The sequence below is a fragment of the Peromyscus maniculatus genome, chromosome 12 (assembly GCF_049852395.1).
Source record: "Peromyscus maniculatus bairdii isolate BWxNUB_F1_BW_parent chromosome 12, HU_Pman_BW_mat_3.1, whole genome shotgun sequence".
In the NCBI taxonomy this organism is placed as follows: Eukaryota; Metazoa; Chordata; class Mammalia; order Rodentia; family Cricetidae; genus Peromyscus; species Peromyscus maniculatus.
The window spans coordinates 14,089,203-14,106,320 of record NC_134863.1 but is presented as its reverse complement, the minus strand read 5'-3'; positions in this window follow the sequence as shown (position 1 = coordinate 14,106,320).

The following is a 17,118-nucleotide window of genomic DNA, read 5'->3' as shown; positions in this document are numbered from 1 at the left end:
TATAGCGTTCTTCCCATTTTTTTTGTCTTTTCCTCTACACAAGCCTCTACCTTCTTCATGATGTTATTCATAAGGCTGTTTTCTTCTGCTTCTTCCAATTTTTGATGTTCAGGTCTAGATGTTGGAGGCAGGCTAGGTTCTGGTGATGCTGTATTGCTCTTCATTTTGTTGTATGTACTTCTGCCTTGACATCTGCCCATCTCCTTGTGGTTCGTTCTTGGTCTTATCAGCGCACTTGGTTCAGACAGAGCTGACAGATTCAGGAAGTCTCTCTCTCTTGTCCAGATGGGAGCTCTCTTGTCCAAATGGGAACTCGGGGACAGGATGGAAGCTCTTGTCCAGACAGGAAGTCCAGGGCAGGATGGGCGCTCTTGTCCAGAAGGAACCAACTGCTTTTTGATTAGGTTGCCACTCCATGGGGAGGAACTCTTGCCTACTGGATATTCATATTTCTATGCATAGATTAGTGCTACCATCAGCCTTATTCAGGGAGGCTTCTTAGTGTATCTGGTGGCAGTTAATGCAGAGAATCACAGTTCCTCAATGTTCCAAGAATAAGTGAGGGAGGAATACTTGCCCCTATGTAGGACATCTATATCACCCTCTCCAATGTTCCCTCTCCAACACTCAGGGAACATTGAAGAAAAGAGAGAGTAGAAAGAATGTAAGCAGTCGGGGGGTGGGGGTGCCACCAAAAGAATGTCTTCTGGGTAAGACATGGCCACTGCACTTATGAGCTCATTGTGCTTTTGGTTGATGGCAGAAGAACCAGTGTTTCATCATAGATGGGAGGGAGGCACCAGGAAGCTCCGCATCTCCCTTAAGGACTATTGGCAGTTAATAGTTATTGGGAGAGGGGCTCACTTTCTTAAATGCAGCCATTAATAAGTAAGTAAATAACCTGCTACCCATGCTCATGCAAACAGCCCTATTAAACCTGGCGAGTCATACCTAAAAAGACATGAAAGAGACATGAAATTGTGAGAAGTAGTTTATACTAAATGTTCTTGTTTTTTGTTTGTTTGTTTGTTTGTTTGTTTGTTTGAGACAGGGTTTCTCTGTGTAGTTTTGGTACCTGTCCTGGATTTCACTCAGTGATTTCAAGACTGGCCTTGAACTCACAGAGATCCGCCTGTCTCTGCCTCCTGAGTGCTGGGATTAAAAGTGCTCCTGGCAATGATGGTGTTTTCTGGTACTCAGTTTCTCTGTACTTCACAGCTCTATAAAAATGAGCATATACCACTTAAATAACAATAATAACAACAAAGAAAGAAAAGTACAGCTTGTCAAATATTCCATTGCATTACAGAATGTTTTATCCTCCCCTGGGCCTCCCAAAATACGTCTCTAGTAGAGTTAGCAGAGCCCATACTGGGGCCCTGTCCTAGTTAGCTTTAACTGTTAAATTGATAAAGCCTAGAATTACTGGAGAAGTTAATCTCAATGGAAGGATTTCCCAGGTCATATTGGCCTATATGAATGTCTGTGAAGGATTCCTTTGTTAATTGAGGTAGGGAGGCTTAACCCACTCTGGGTAGATGGTCCTGGGTTGTATAAGAAAATTAGCTGACCATGAGCTTGTGATCCAACCAGCAAGATGCATTCTTTCATGGTTTCTGGCTTAAATCCTTCCCTGACTTCCCTTACCTATGGAATGGAACCTGAGAGTATAAGCGAAGCATAATTTCTTCACAGCCTGTGAGGAAGAAAAAGTGGGACTTGGTAGACAGAAGCTGGAAAATCCTATTTTTTAAGCCTCTGGTCCCAAGGTACAGATAGAAAGCACATGGTGTGAGGATACTGTCTGCATAGACTAAGCCTGGTGTGGTGCCTATACAACCCAGATCAAAGAGTGGTTGGAATCCTTATGGATTCCACAAGGAGTGCACGTCACTATTGGACTTGGCTTTTTGATGAAGACTCACGAGAATTTGTCTCAGTCAAACGGAGATCCATGGAAATAATGTGAGACAGGGAAAGAGCGGCAGGGAACACCCAGTCGTATGCATGGGGACAGGATAAGAAGGTTGCATTGTGGGGGGTGTCTGTGTGTTCAGGATTCATTCTTTCAACTTCATTCACTTTCTCATATCTTCCTACATTCAGAAAGTTGTCATTAGACATTGGAATGGTGAAGAAAAGCAAGCACTGTCTGGTTCTCAGACACGTTGAGTCCCTTTACCATGGTGCCGCTAAGGTCATGAGCACAGTGAGGGATTTACAAGCTCTTAAGCCTTTGGATACTGCCCATCAGTGACTCCAGTTTAGGGCTGGGAAGCCCCACTTTAGACCATTGCACTTCCTCATGGGTTGGGAGGAAACAGGCATTTAGGAAGGTCAGAACCAGCAAGAGCTGCAGAAGTTTCTCCCAATCTGACTCTTAACTGCATCTCCCAGGAGCTGTGTGTTGATATTAGTAGGGACTGTGTCAGGAGACTTAATAAAAAAAATAATAACTAGTTCCTGTAATAGGCACAGTGCTTTTAAAGAAACAAACTGACTTGAAATCTATGTAACACGGTGGCAGTGAACTAGTTGGGGATCATTCCCATTTTACAGATGAGAAAACCAGTTTGGAGAGGTTAAGTCCTCTGCCCACAAGGAAGTCACAGCCTGGGTCTGTCTAAGCCATGTCCCCATCCTTTCCCAAGCCCATGGCCTCCTCATTAAAACCCATACAGAAAACTCAGACAGTCTCCAGTGAGTCCAGGGAAACAGCTCCCACACCCCACTCAGAATGTGTGTACAGAATGCCTAAGTACCGGGCAGGAGGAGGCTGGGTGTGAGTTTCCTGGGACTGCTATCATAGATTGTCACAGATTTAGTGCCTTAAAGTAACTGAAATTAATTTTTTTCCAATGGTAGAGGCCAAAAGTCCAAAATCACCATTCTAATGCAGAAATCAAGGTGTCTACAATGCATACTGGCTTCTGCTGGCTGCTGGCACTCCTTGGCTTTGAACTACATCATTTAGTACTCCAGAATTGAAGCCACCATCTGACATGTGACTGCAGGTAGGCCACCTGGATGACCCAGGACCACCTCCTAATTTTATGCCCTTAATTAAGCACATCCACATAGATCAGGGAAAACACGCATTTTGACATAGCTAACCTTCACACGTTCTAGAAATGTGGACGCGATGTCTTTGAGGGACACTACTAAGCCAGGCAAGGCAGGCCAAGGCCTGGAGTACCACAGTGACCCCTTCTGTCTCTGGGTAGCTGCTTGGTTAAGGGAGCATCCACTATGGAAAAGGAAATATGATATAGTAACAGAAGAATTTGGGGACAAACTATGTGGAGGAGAGTGGGCCCAAAATAGCCTTCTTTAAATAGTGTATTTGGTAATTATAGCCCCAAGATAGTTGGCTGTTTCTTAGAGCTGCTGCCTCTGCCCATGCCTGTAGAGTTGGCTCAAGTTCCCAGGCTCTGAGCCTCCTCTGTCTACACCGAGTACAGGGAAGAGGGGCTGGCCCCACGATCCTGGAATGTCAAAGTTGAAAAGTCCCCAGGGATCATGCTGGCCGTTCTGCGCTTCCCTCCTTCACTGATGGAGGGCCTGAGGCTTACTGAACCGGGGTGCACTGGACCCCCATCTCCTACAGACCATATCCCCATTACTTGTGTCTATGTTTTTAAGAGACCAGCAACAGTCACTCCCCAAACTGTCTTTAATTCCAGGACACAGGGCCAAAATCGGGGTTCAGTGGGCTTAACTAAGCATGTGGCAATCATTTGAGAGAGACAATGGCAGTGTCCCTTCTTCTTGGCCCTTCCCAAGCCCACTCCCCGAGTCTCCAGGCTACCTTCTTTGCACACTCCCAAATCTTGTGCTACTTGTTTGAATGTCTGCTCCCACATCTCACCTGACTCCTCTCCTCAGGCCCTGTAACGCTCACCTCACAGCCCAGGCTGGACTTGTTTCTCTTTCTCTATCTCTTCTTCCTCTCTGTCTCTGTCTCTCTCTGTCTCTGTCTCTCTCTGTCTCTCTCTGTCTCTCTCTCTGTCTCTCTGTCTCTCTCTGTCTCTCTGTCTCTCTGTCTCTGTCTCTGTTTCTGTCTCTCTCTCTCTCTCCTTAGCCTATACTATCTGGCTTCCATGGCAGTAGACTATTTGCAATGCAATAAAACAAAGATGCATAATGGCTGTGAGCTCTCTCTCTCTCTCTCTCTCTCTCTCTCTCTCACACACACACACACACACACACATACACACACACACATACATACATATACACAAACACATACACACATACATATATATAAAATATACATATATATGTACACACACACACACACACACACACACACAGTGACCTTTGGGTCCATTATGTCACCAGTGAATCATGTGTGCATGCATGTGTTGAACAGGCCCCAATGAGAACACCTCCGTTTCTTGGGTGGCCACATTGAGAGTTACAACTCTGCTCAAGTCCCAGACTCATCCGTTAGCCGTATGACCTCTTAACATGCCTTCCTCACCCTGGGAAATCACAGGGCTAATAATACCTGCTTCACAGGGATTTTGTGGAGCATAAATGAGGCAGTGCCTGTGAAATCCTCTAGCATGGAAATTAGTTCCAGTTGACAGCCAATAAATATTAGTGGAATTAGTATCTGGGTCATTTCCTCTGTGAAGATTTTTTTTGACCTCATCTCCCTGGAGCACTGACCTGTCCCCTTTTGTCCCATTTGTACCCTACATATGGTCATCTTAGAAATGATAATAAATAATTATCCCACTCTGCCCCACTGTCCCTATCCTCACCCCCTGTCCCCAGGCTCTGGGTCTCTCTAGGATAGAAGTGTGCATTACCCACCCCTGTGATCCACGTAGCCAGTACAGTGGCTGGCTCCCAGGAGATGCCTGGAAAAACTGGTTGCATCTCAAGCCATGATTACTTAGATTTGCCACACCTATTTCTGCCTCCTATTTATTAATATCCATAGCAAAGCACATCAAAAGGCATCTGGCTGCAGTAGCCTCAAGAGATTCTGTGGCTCTGATTGACCCTAACAAGAGAGCTCAAACTGTTAATATCCTGCCAATGCCAAGCCTCACCCCACCCATTGGCATAGTTTCCCACTGGACACACTCAAGTCTTTGGGAAGGCAAGGTCTCCAGAGAGAACCATGTGCCTCTCTGATATTCCTAAAAGAAGTGCTTCCTGGGCTCATTACCCTGTGCAGCTTCCGCTGCCTAACCTGAGTCTGGTCAGTGTGGGATGGGTGCCAATACATTCAGGGAGTCCTATCTGGACAGTAGGAATCCGGGCCCTGGAAGTGCCACAAGTCATAAATGTCTGAACACGGCAGAATGAAGTTCAACAAGTGTAGGAACTTGGGAAAGAATAAGTTGAGCACCAAATCTGAGCTGGCGGGGAGGGCCAGTGGAAGACTAAGCTACCGAGAGTGGAGATTTTCTGAAACAGGTCATAGAAAAAGAGGGAAGTGGGCTAAGTGGTTGTTAGTAACTGTCGCTATGGACTATGCATTGTGCTAATATTCCTGGCACAAGGGGACACTTCATCTTTTCAGTTACCGCAGGAATATAGGTCATAGATTTGCTTTAAAAGGAATGGAGGCCCAAAGAGCTAAGAAACTCGCTGAAGCTCACATACTAAAGCAGAGAGCAGAAACGGTTCCAGTCAGAGAGCAGGCCTGGGCTCCTCCTCCACACACCACTACCAACATGGCAACAAAGGGTACGAACTGTGCAAAGCCTCTTTGGACTCGTGTTCACTGTGCCCAGCTGATTGGGAAGCCCGTGCTGGGTGGAGAGGCAGCATCCTTTGCCTTTTCTAGAAATAGACAATCCTCATGAGCCACTTCTGGCTCTGGAGTCCATACTGTATCACTGCTCTGAGCTCCTTCCCATAGTCATTCAACAGATCATTCCTCCCAGCTAGTGTGACCCAAGAAAGGCCTCTTGGTACAATAGCTGGGAATGTTGCCTCTCTTGAGTCAATCATAAGAGGCAAGACCTGAGAGAGGACCTTGAGAAAGAGGGTGAGAGAGGGAACTCTCTCTCTTTCCCTTGCCTTCAGACAGTGTGCTAAAGAACGTGAATTTCTCCAAGGTCGGATGGAGCCCACTAGATAAAGACTGGATGAAAGTCACCATCTGCACACCAAGCTTACGCTGAGCACTAGGCTGTCCAGTTGAAGGCTACACTCCACGCTTGTTTTCCCCTTGCTGTCCCTGAGCCGTGAGCGAAGGTCCTGCCTTCTGCTCTCCAGCATTGCTCTTGAGAGAGGGCTGCCCTCTGATGTCACTGTAGATGAAAATATTCCAGGATCTACAGTCAGACATGTCGCTTCCTCTTCACTCTCCAAGAAGGGCCCTCCCTCCTCTCTGGCTACTGTAGAGTCTCTCACTTAAGACTCTTTTGGCTATGAGGAGCAGAGCATGGCAAATCAAACTGACTCATCCAAGAAGGAAATGAACATCGCATTCGGCGTAACTGGAGGCCCAGGGTAGGACAGGATCTGGACATCGTGCCTCCTGTATATCAATGGAACAGGTTCTTCCGTGTGCTTCAGTCCACCACCCCAGCAGCTTTGTCCCCAGGCAAGCTGTCCTTTTGGCTTTAGATGGCTCAATAGCAACCAGGTTATGAGAGTTTTATGCAAATCAAGATGCATGATGCTTCCTAGAGTAGACTGTGATTCTTTAGTGTTAGGAAAGTACCCTTCACGTCCCCACATCTAGACCAGTAACAGACACCAGTGGGGTGCTTAAAGTTGGTAATGGGTGGGTGCCCCAATGTAAGCAAGATTCAACCAACAGAACCTAGGTATTGTTTTATCTTCCTTTAAAAAAAAATCTGTTTTTCCCATGGTTGATGGGTTTGGGGAGCCTCTCCTTTTATCAAGTCCGGGCTGCAGAAGTGCGGCAGCGATGTTGTTGGGAGGAATGTGCAAAGTCTAAGCTGTGTAGCCATAAGTGACATGGTGTTGTTGTACGTGGATGATTGCTGAGTCGCTGTCTAAAATTTGAAGAGCCCGTAACTGCTGTTGGCAAGACCGTGCCCTCATGAAAGGAGCTTTATATCGAGTCTCTGAAGAGTACCAGGTAGCAACATGTGCCATTGTCTGTACCCACTCACGAAGGCAAGGGCATGGCCTGTGTCCTTGGAATCTTTGCCTGCAGTCTGACAGCGGGGGGGGGGGGGGGGGGGGGGGGGGGGGGGAGGAAGGGGGGGGGTACATCCCCGGAGGCTGCAAAGCCTAAGGCTGACTCTTCCTCTGCACTGTGTTGACGTAGCCTGAAAAAAACAATACAAGACAAAAAAAAAATCCTTAAGATCTGCCACATCTGTGTCACTCGGACCACATTCTCTTCACTGAACATACCCTGTGAAAGCTCTGTCCGCACCCAGGAAATGGAATAACTTGCCCTGGGTGTTATTACTGCTCCCATAGGAAGAATTAAGGACACTATTAAAGGCAGGAATGGCACAGAGAGTATGACCTGGGTAGTCCTGCAGGGAGCATTTGGAGTGACGATGTGTGGAGGGTACATGAAGTAGAAAGCACACGTACTTTTGTGGGGAGCAATATCATGGAACGCAATAGGCAACAGCTGTCACGATGGGTCTTGGCTGTAATCAGTCAGCCTTGTATATCACAGTTGCCAAGAGAGCCAATGAGTCACAGTAGTTGACACAGAGTAGGAGTCTCCTCCATAAACTACCCCCAGCATCACTCCTAACAGGTGAGAAGGAGCTAGCTGGAACCCACGGCAGGGCATCAGCGGCTACATGGAGACCACACATTGAGACTTCTCATCTGGTGTGCTCTCACCTCAGAGAGGCAAACAACATATTGATTTTCTCTCTGAGAGCATCTCAGTGGCTGAGTCAGTGGCAAAGCTGTCAGCACTATGCAGCCAACCCTGGCTGGGACAGTGGGTGTGGACCTGTGGCATCCTAAACCACACTCCATCCTCCGTCTACTGGTTTGAAAAGACAAAAAGCATGGGCAGAAACAGGACAGGAGCACATAGGCATGAATATGTGTAGTGTGCACATGGCGGGAGCTGTGTGCCTGTGCTGTGTGTGTGTGTGTGTGTGCAAGCATGTGTGCCTATGAGAGGAATGTATTACAATGACCTGAATGTTCCCATGAGTTTTCTTAAAAAGCTCGGGGCTCTGTGGTCTACTCACACAGGAATGGAAGACACTGGACAGGCCAGGAAGATCTGTGCTGTTCTTTTTTGTCTTCACAGAGATGAGCTGTGGGCCAGCATGAGAAACTTCTTGGTGTTCTGGGAAGAACTTTCCTTCTGCCAATATGGAGCCAGGGGCTCCCCCTGTGTGCACTGGCTCCTTCCTATCTGGGGAGTCCAGCTTGCTCTAAGCCTAAGAAGTAAAACGCTCTCTCCAAGACTGCTACCACTTATGTTCTCACCTTGTCCTCTAGGGTCATCTCCACCTCTGCCATTACCTCTGCCACCTAACCCCGGAACCCTCTTCTATACCACACCATTACCGCCACATCCGCCACATCCGCCACATCCGCCATATCCGCCATCGCCACCTCTGACTATCATGTGTCCTCATCAACTACTGCCCCCACTGCCATGGGCATTGCTACCTCTACCTCCACCGCCCCGATATTATCATCTCCCTTACCGCCATCACCACCAACGCCATTGCCACCACCTCCATTGTTGCCGTCCTAGCCACCATCTCCCCAGCTCCCGCTGTCATTATCGCCTCCATACTCACCCCCACTTCCATCACGACCATCGTCACCGTCACCCATACCACCTCCATCATGATCGTGATGTCACTGCTTCGGGATTCCGGACATGCTGGTGTCTGTCTCATGTTGGAATCACAGCTCATTTTGCAGACTTACAACAACTGCTCCTTTTGTAAAAGTGTTTGTAGTCTATAGTTCCCCAAGTATAGACAAGAGAGCTGTTTACTTTAAGCAATGCTAACCCATGAAAGAGAGGTGTTAATTAAACCACCCACAAATCCTCTTCCAGCTCCAAGGCTCTACGGTGTGTGTTGGATGTGGCTAAGAGTGTCTGTGAATGACCCCGTCTGCCAGTGTGAGTAGAGAGAGGTAGGTGATCAGTTAGTTCAGCCTGGCGTTTGCCTGTCTTTCCATGGAGGTTCTCATAGGACCCAAATTTCTAGTCTGTCGTGGGAGCTGAAGCATGACACTGTACAGATGAACACCTCTAAGCCTGCACCATTTAGTTCTGCCCTAGAAGTCAGTGGCTGTCCCAGGAATTCAGGCTCATGACATAAAGGAAGAGTCATCATGGCGAGTGAGCCAAGACTGCTGTTAAAGCTACTTATTCACCAAATGGCTGGAGGCAAGTCACTTTCATGTTTCTCTGCCTTGATTTTACCCGTAAATAGGAAACTTGACCAATTCTTGCCTTCCTGAGAGGTAAAGAGTGAAAACTTTAGGTGCCAGGATTGGAACACAAGGGTGCTGGCTCCTTCCTTCTGGTCCCTCAAGACCCTGAAGCCATCAGCTGCTTGGGGAACACAGTTCTTGATGCAACCCTCTGAGACAGTGGGCTTCCTGTTCCCAGTTCTATCTCAAATGGCTGTGAGGGAAGAACACAGCGATCCTGTAAAATGTCACTGAATCAGAAGCTTGGCAGCCTTGCCGACAAGCTGGGGGAGAGGACTCTAACTCAGCTTCAGGCAAGAGTGAGCGGACAGTCCTAGAGCTGAGTTCCTCACGGCTTCCACAGCACGACCTCCATTTCTTCCCTTGAGTATGGGAATGTACACACACACACACACACACACACACACACACACACACACACACACACACACACACATACACCAATGCCTTTGTTGAGGCAAAAGAAAGTAGAGAATGGGAACAAAGCCCCTCAAAAGCCCAAAATAGTGCTCATGAAGCCTGATTGACTTTCATCCCACATCCCAGAGATGCTGCCTTCCACTGCAGCCCTCACCCATGGAGGGCACAGACAAGCAGTCTGTCAGCCTCTCTGCTGCCCCCCACCCCTGCTCCCCCTGACTCTGCTGGAGCTTCTCCAGCCTCTAGCTCATTTCTCTCACCCTCTGCCTCTTTGGTCTCAGCAAAGTTTGGCAGAGTCTCCTGTGGGGAGCTGGACTCTGACGTTGTGATGATGGCCCACCCTTGCTCCTAGCTGCTACCATTAGCTTCAAATGCCTCAGGTCACTTCCTGGAATCAGAGCCAAGGAGCCAACAGGGTCAACAGCCCGTTGTCAGCAGCCACAGTCATTCTGTCGGGTGCCTTCCTACTTCCTTTTAAAAGCCCAGACTCTGCAGAAGGAGGACATAAAGACCAAGCCTGAGGTCCGTTGGAGAGGGGAGCCTCTCAAATATGGTGAGCTCTGGATTCAATCCTTTTCCCACTTACTAGCTACGTAACTCCGGGCAAGTTATCTACCCTCTTTCCTTCTGCCTTACAAATCCAAACTATAAGACACAGGTAAATAATGATATCTGTTTAAGAAGATTATTGTACATTTAAATGAGCTGCTTGCTGGCATGTGGAGACTCCTCAGTGTTGTACAGACGTCAGCTGATGATGATGATGATGATGATGATGATACAGCTCCTCTCACCCCTCCAACAGCCACTGTGTTATCGATGAAGCTGGACAAAAGGCGGCCTCAAACCCCAAGTCAGAACTAGCCGTGGCTACCAGTTAGTTAGCACCTACTGTATGAACACTGCTGGGTGCCTTCAGTGACATTAATTTTTCTGGCTCTTACCATTAGCCTGTGCGGTGTAACCTCAGTGACAGCAGTGAGATCTCTTTAGCTCCCGGGGGCCAGGGAGATGGGAGGAAATCCTTGTACATCATCCACTTGGCAGCTCTCTCACTATCTGTGCTATTATTTTATTCCAAAGAGCTGAAGGTATCCATGAGGGGCCCATGGCAGGTGACCAAGGGCTCAGAAACTGTGGGACCTGGGTCAGGATTGTGGCCCCTTCACTTGCTAGCCAAGCTAGTAAAGCCCCCATGAGCTTCAGCCCCTGCCGATTATGAGATGACCATTATCATTCTCCTGTCTCTGCTGAATAAATCCAGATTGGAGATGTTGAAATTTTGTGACGTTTACAAAACAGCCAAGTAAGGAAATGATGGGACCAGATACTAGTTGATCTGAGTTCCAGCGCCCAAGTTCTTCTTCTCCTTCTTTTTTAAAGATTTATTTATTTATTATGGATACAGTGTTCTGTCTCCATGTACCCCTGCAGGCCAGAAGAGGGCACCAGATCTCATTACAGATGGTTGTGAGCCACCATGTGGTTGCTGGGAATTGAACTCAGGTCCTCTGGAAGAGCAGTCAGTGCTCTTAACCTCCGAGCCATCTCTCCAGCCCAGCTCTTCTTTCATTCTGAGATATCTACATGTATTCTTCCTAGGTGTGGAGGGGCATTCAACACAGTTCAATACTTCCCATTACATGGTTTTGTGGAGGCTTTAGATTTAAGGAGAGAAAGCAAACCAGACCATCTGCTCTTGTCCATCTCAAATGACAAATTCTCTTAATATCTTTTTTCCAAGAATAATGAAAAATTCAAACTAAGGGCGAAGCGGATGAAGATGGAATAGCAGAAACTGAAGCATCCCAGTCACAGCTTGAACTGCTCTTGTCTTTCCCTCATCCTCTGCACTGTGTTCCATCGCTGCTCATCATCTATCCCAGCACCCAAGGGAAACTCTTCTCCCAAAGTCGCCAGGGAGCTCCTGGTGGTCCTCGTCATAGACCCTTAAAACACTTCTTCTGCCACTCAGTATCAACTCCACTGCCAGTCCACTGTGTGAACAGACTGCTGTAGGTGATCCAGTGAATGCAGAAGAAATGCATTCGGGACACAGACAGAGCAGAAACCAGGAAGCACAGACAGCCGTGAGCACCACATGAGCATCTTCTTGACATCTTTTGTCTTCCCTTCTGTACCTCCATCTTTTCTTTGTGATCCTTCTATCCTCATGGAGTACGCTACCTCCTGACAACCATGCCACACTCAACACCTGCAGCCCAGAACATTTTCCTCAATTGAGCCTCATTACTGTATTGATGGTTGTGATAGTTGCGCTTACGTTTCAGCCTAACTGAAATCAAAGATGCCCTGATAGCTGGCAAAACGTCGTTTCTGGGTGTGTCCATGCGGGCGTTTCCAGAAGAAACTAGAGTTTTCATCAGTCACTGAGTAAAGAAGATCACCCTCACCAGTATGGGTGTTATCATCTCACCAAACCCCAGGGTCACTACTTACTAGCTTAGTGGCCTTTAGGAACCTTCTCTCACAATCATGCCAAGATCACTCTAAGTGACTTCTGCAAAGGTATGATGAGATAAAGTCTGAAGCCACATGAGATCATTCACTAGCCATCCAATGGAGTTGGAATTTGCTTTGGGCCGCCAACCAGCTCCCAAATAAAGACATGGAGACATTGTTAATTATGAATGCTCAGCCTTAGCTTAGGCCTTTCCCACTAGCTCTTTTAACTTAATTTAACCTGTTTCTGTTCATCTACATTTTACCTTGGGGCTTTTTACCTCTCTTTCACTCTGTATGTCCTACTTTCCTGCTTCCTTCGTGTCTGTCTGTCTGGCCCCTGTTGTCTCCCTGGCATCTCTTTTTCTTTCTCTCTTGAGCCTAAATTCCTCATCCTACTTACTCTTCCTGCTCGCAAGTTTGTCTATGCCTCTTCCCTTGCTATTGGCCATTCAGCTTTTTATCAGACCAATCAGGTTCCACAGGCAGGCAAGGTAAAACAGCAACATGTCTTTTCATAATGAAACAAATGCAACACATCTTTGTGTAAACAAATATTCTTCAACAATCCAACTTCACTCAAACTCTTGAAGCTTGGATTGTTCCCTGGGCAGTACCTTCATACAGCAGTCAGCCTCCCCACCTTATACACTGCTAGCTCCATCATCTTGACTATCAGGACTTTTTCCCTTTGCTGAGTCAAAATGTATCTCCTTCTGCCTTTTGGTCTGTTATCCCTGGTTCTTCTAGTCCTTGGGCATTTAAGGGAGTTCAGTGGATCTCCTCCAACTCTGGGTAGTTTGAATGGAAAGAGCCCCCATGGGATCATATATTTGAACACTTAGCCTCCAGTTGGTGGAATTGTTTGGGAAGGATAGGAGGTGTGGCCTTGTTGGAGGAGGTATAGCACTGGGGGGGGCATACTTTGAGGTTTCAAAAGCCCACACCACTCACAGTTAGCTTTCTCTGCCTCATGTTTGTGGATCAAGATGTAAGCTTTAGCTGATGATCCAGTGCCATGCTTGCCCACCTGATGCCATGCTCCCCACCATGATGGTCATAAACTCTGAAATGGCAAGCCCCAAATAAATTCTTTCTTCTATAAGTTGCCTTGGTCATGGTGTCTTATCACAGCAATAGAGAAGTAATTAAGACAAACCCCATGAATCAAGCAGAAGCGAGTGTGTTCAGGTATCCACACTGTATCACAGCTGATTGGTTCAAGGGTAGCAACTTAAGTCAGATCAATCAAAATCCTTCCCTAGGATTTCAAATATCAGAATCAAAGCAAACTACTGTTGAGTTCTGCAACCTAGAAAGGTCAGGCTAGAGGATGAGAGAATGAGGGACCAAACTGGGTTTGAGAGGCAGCAGAGTGGGGGCAGGAGGAGAGATCAAGACCTGATGACAGAATCCCTGGTTCTAGCTGTCTACAGGGTCCATCCATTCCCTTGCTTTTACATGGGTTTGCTAATTCTGAGGTCGGTTTGGGGTAGTTTTCTGTTTGCAGACACTTCTTCCACAGCACCCACATGCACTCGTGCTTAGATTTAACTCTTGAGTCCTCTGCCTTAAGCCATTTGTGTCTCCCCATGGCTCACTAACTCTGTGCAGTGATGGGATTTAGGGGAACCTGAGGAAAGCCAGACAGCTTTGCCTGGCATTTACTATTAAGCTACCTCTAAGTCTCAGTTTTAACTAAAGAGTCCATGGCTTCAAACTGTTTGAGAAGCTGTCCTAGATTCTCAGCTCTTTGAGGCGGCACCCATATTGGCTTCACCCTTGCCCTCTTAGTGAGTAGACTACATGGAGTCACGTGGTGTCATTGGTCATTGTTGTATGAATCAATGAGTTTTCCAGTTGGGTTCCTTCATCATCTGGCTATTTTCCTTTGAAGGCACCGGGCTGGAAGTCACCTGGAGTGGCCTTTATCCACACGATGAACCTCTCCCTTCCCAGGGGGACATTTGCCTCCTGCCAGGCCTGGACAGGACACCACCAAGGCCCACACCCACTAACACAGCTAACTCATCAGCTGGTGGGCTAACTCGGAGGCTGCACTCCCCCTCAAACCGAATGTCTGCTCCCTTCCTTTCCAATCCCGCTCTGCTGTCATTCAGTAATGAAAACAGCAGAAATCATTTTCAAGAGGAAGCCAGCTGGTTCATTAGTCTGATTAAACCCAAGCAACGAGATCCGAGAACAGTCCACATTCTGAATACAGTGACTTCTCCCCGGCCTCAGGAAGATTGGCAGTGATTATTAATCCGAAGGCTCAGTTGCCGTCACATCTGCAAACTCATGCGGATCTTAGAGAAAGGACTGGATTACAGAAAGAAAATGCCGGGGCTCTCTGAGTCAATAGGGTGTGGTCTCCCTCCTCAGCCTCATTGAAGACTTCTGGCTGACTCTCCAAAGTGTGCCAGCCTCCCCTATCTGTTGAGAAAACCATGGTCTTCAAAGTCATGGAGGTTTAACATTAAAACTAGATTTGAGAATTTACCAGCTACGTGATTTGAAGCTCTGATTCTTTAGCCTAAAAGGGAGATAAAAATATCTATTTATAGGGAAGCCACAAGGCCTGATAAATAGTTGATGTTCCGGATGCTGTGGTTTGGAATGGGTGGAATGCAGGCAGGAGTCAGGAGAGGTGACCATCCAGTGGCAACACCTTAAGAGGAGGCAGAACCACAAAAGGGCACACAAGTTGGACAAGTAGTTGAGGATTTGTATTAAAAGTAACAAGGAGACTGTAAAAAAAAACAAAGTCACTGGAGGGTGGGGGATCAGCTCATTCTTGCTGCAGGGCAGAGGGGTGGTGAGGGGGGCTAATGTGCTGGAGGTAGGGAGAGTGGCCAGAGGCCAGTGCACCCCCAGGGTAGGTTGATGGTCATCTAAGTGAAAGAAGGAAGTAGGCCCAGGAGGGGTTTGTCTTTCTAGCAGAAGCCTGGGGATCAGAAGGAAGCAGAGCAAACTGTCATTGCTGAAGGACCGAAGGAAGAAGCGGTCTCTAGCCCTGGAGGCCTGACAGAAAGTGAGAGCCATTTTCTGAGGAAAAACCAACAAACATGGCAGAGGGCATGAGATGGATTCAGTCTGAGAGATAGTGAGTGTGAGGTGCCATCCTCAAATTCCCCGCTGAATGGCATCAAATCCAGTTTGACAGAGGTACTGGACTGACCTTGTCTGAAGAGACCCGCTCCCCAGGCCTTATTTATGGAGAGACTCATGCGCAGGCTGGCAAAGAGCATTCTGTCAATCCAGTCTGAAAGTCTCCCTGGGCAAGGGCGGGCAAACTGGGGCTGGGGTGGCTTTAGAAATGCAGCTATGGTTTCTAACAAGAGGTCACTTCCTGCACAACTCCAGCCAGAAAGAGCCACAGGTTTGTGTCAAGGTTGACAGGGGAGAAAGTCACAATGATGGGGGGATGTCAAAAAAAGCATAAAGATAAATGATAAACAAAGAAAAGGAAACTGTGATGACCTGTATACAAAGGAATCCCGGAAATGGTCTACAACGGGAGGGAGAAGTGGATTGGACCACCAAGTGGACTCAGCAGAGCAGAAGGACCACAGTTATAGAGCGCAAAGTCTCACCTTAAAATCGCGCGTGCGTGGGAGAAAGCCTGGCTGGGTGACCTTGGCAGGGCGAGGTCAGCTCCGTGATCCGCCATCTTTTTTGTCTTTAGAGTAGTTATACGAATACTTGCCTTGCGGGGGCCGGGTGAGACAACACTGTGAGGTGATCTGCACAGTGAAGGAAGTGGACACTTTCACTAGCGGTCACTCAGTTTCCCCCTGTCAGCCCCGGGATATCCCTGTACCCCATGGACCTGCTCTGGCCCCACAGCTCAGAAAGGACACTGACTGCCTGACATCCTCGGCACTGATCCTCCCACCCATGGAGTGCGGGGGAACCCCTTTGGCTTGTGGACAAAGTGGGGTTTGATACCCAGCTTGTCTGGAGAAACTGAAGATGAAGAAAGGAGCCTGGCCTCCGTGTCTGGCAGCGCAGTGTGTGTCTCCTGCCACACTGCCCCCGCACAGGGTGACCTTAGGCACATCGCCTGGCTCAGCCAAGCCTCATGGTTCCATCTTTTCCTATCAGGCTGACAGGGAGAAAGGGCATAGCCCGGGAGACCCTGCCTGGCCCACAGTAGGCAAAGGATATCTGTCTTCCTTTCCACTTTCCTTCGTAATAGCTTTGAGGTTCCAGAAAGGATTAGAAATTAAGTAGAAACCGAATATTGCTAAATGGCATCACTCACTCTCTCACATCACCATCAAATCTAATTGTCAGCAGCAGAAGGAGCAGAAAAACAAGCATCCAGAATCCAGCAAGGTCAGCCGACCCTGTCTGTGTAGACATGCTCCCAGCCGTCCCTGTTTCGAAGCTTCAGAACTGAGGCAGCATCAGTACCAAGGCTGCAGAAAAAGATGTCTCCCCGCCTTGGGCTTTGAGCTTACATGTTTCCAAGTACAAGAGGCAGTGAGAACAATCTCGGGGATTCTTCTGCATCTCTCTTCGCTGCCCCCAAAGCAAGAAAACAGTGCAAACAGCATATCCCTGCCACTCAACGTCTAAGTTAGAGAATCGTGGGAAGATCACAGAGTTAAATTGTAGGTTGATTTTAATAAGCCAATGTGGAGATAAGAAATAAATCTAAAACATATAGAGATACACTTCAGACTTGGCCTCGGCACCCCAGGAAGAGAAAAGGCCACTGTCCACCGACAGCAATAGGCCTGAGGGAAACGTTTGAGAAAGGCTGTGTGTCTGTGGACTTGTGTCTTCTGTTCCCTCGGAGGAGCTATCATCTGAAGCCCAGAAGAGCTTTTACAGAAGGACCCAGGG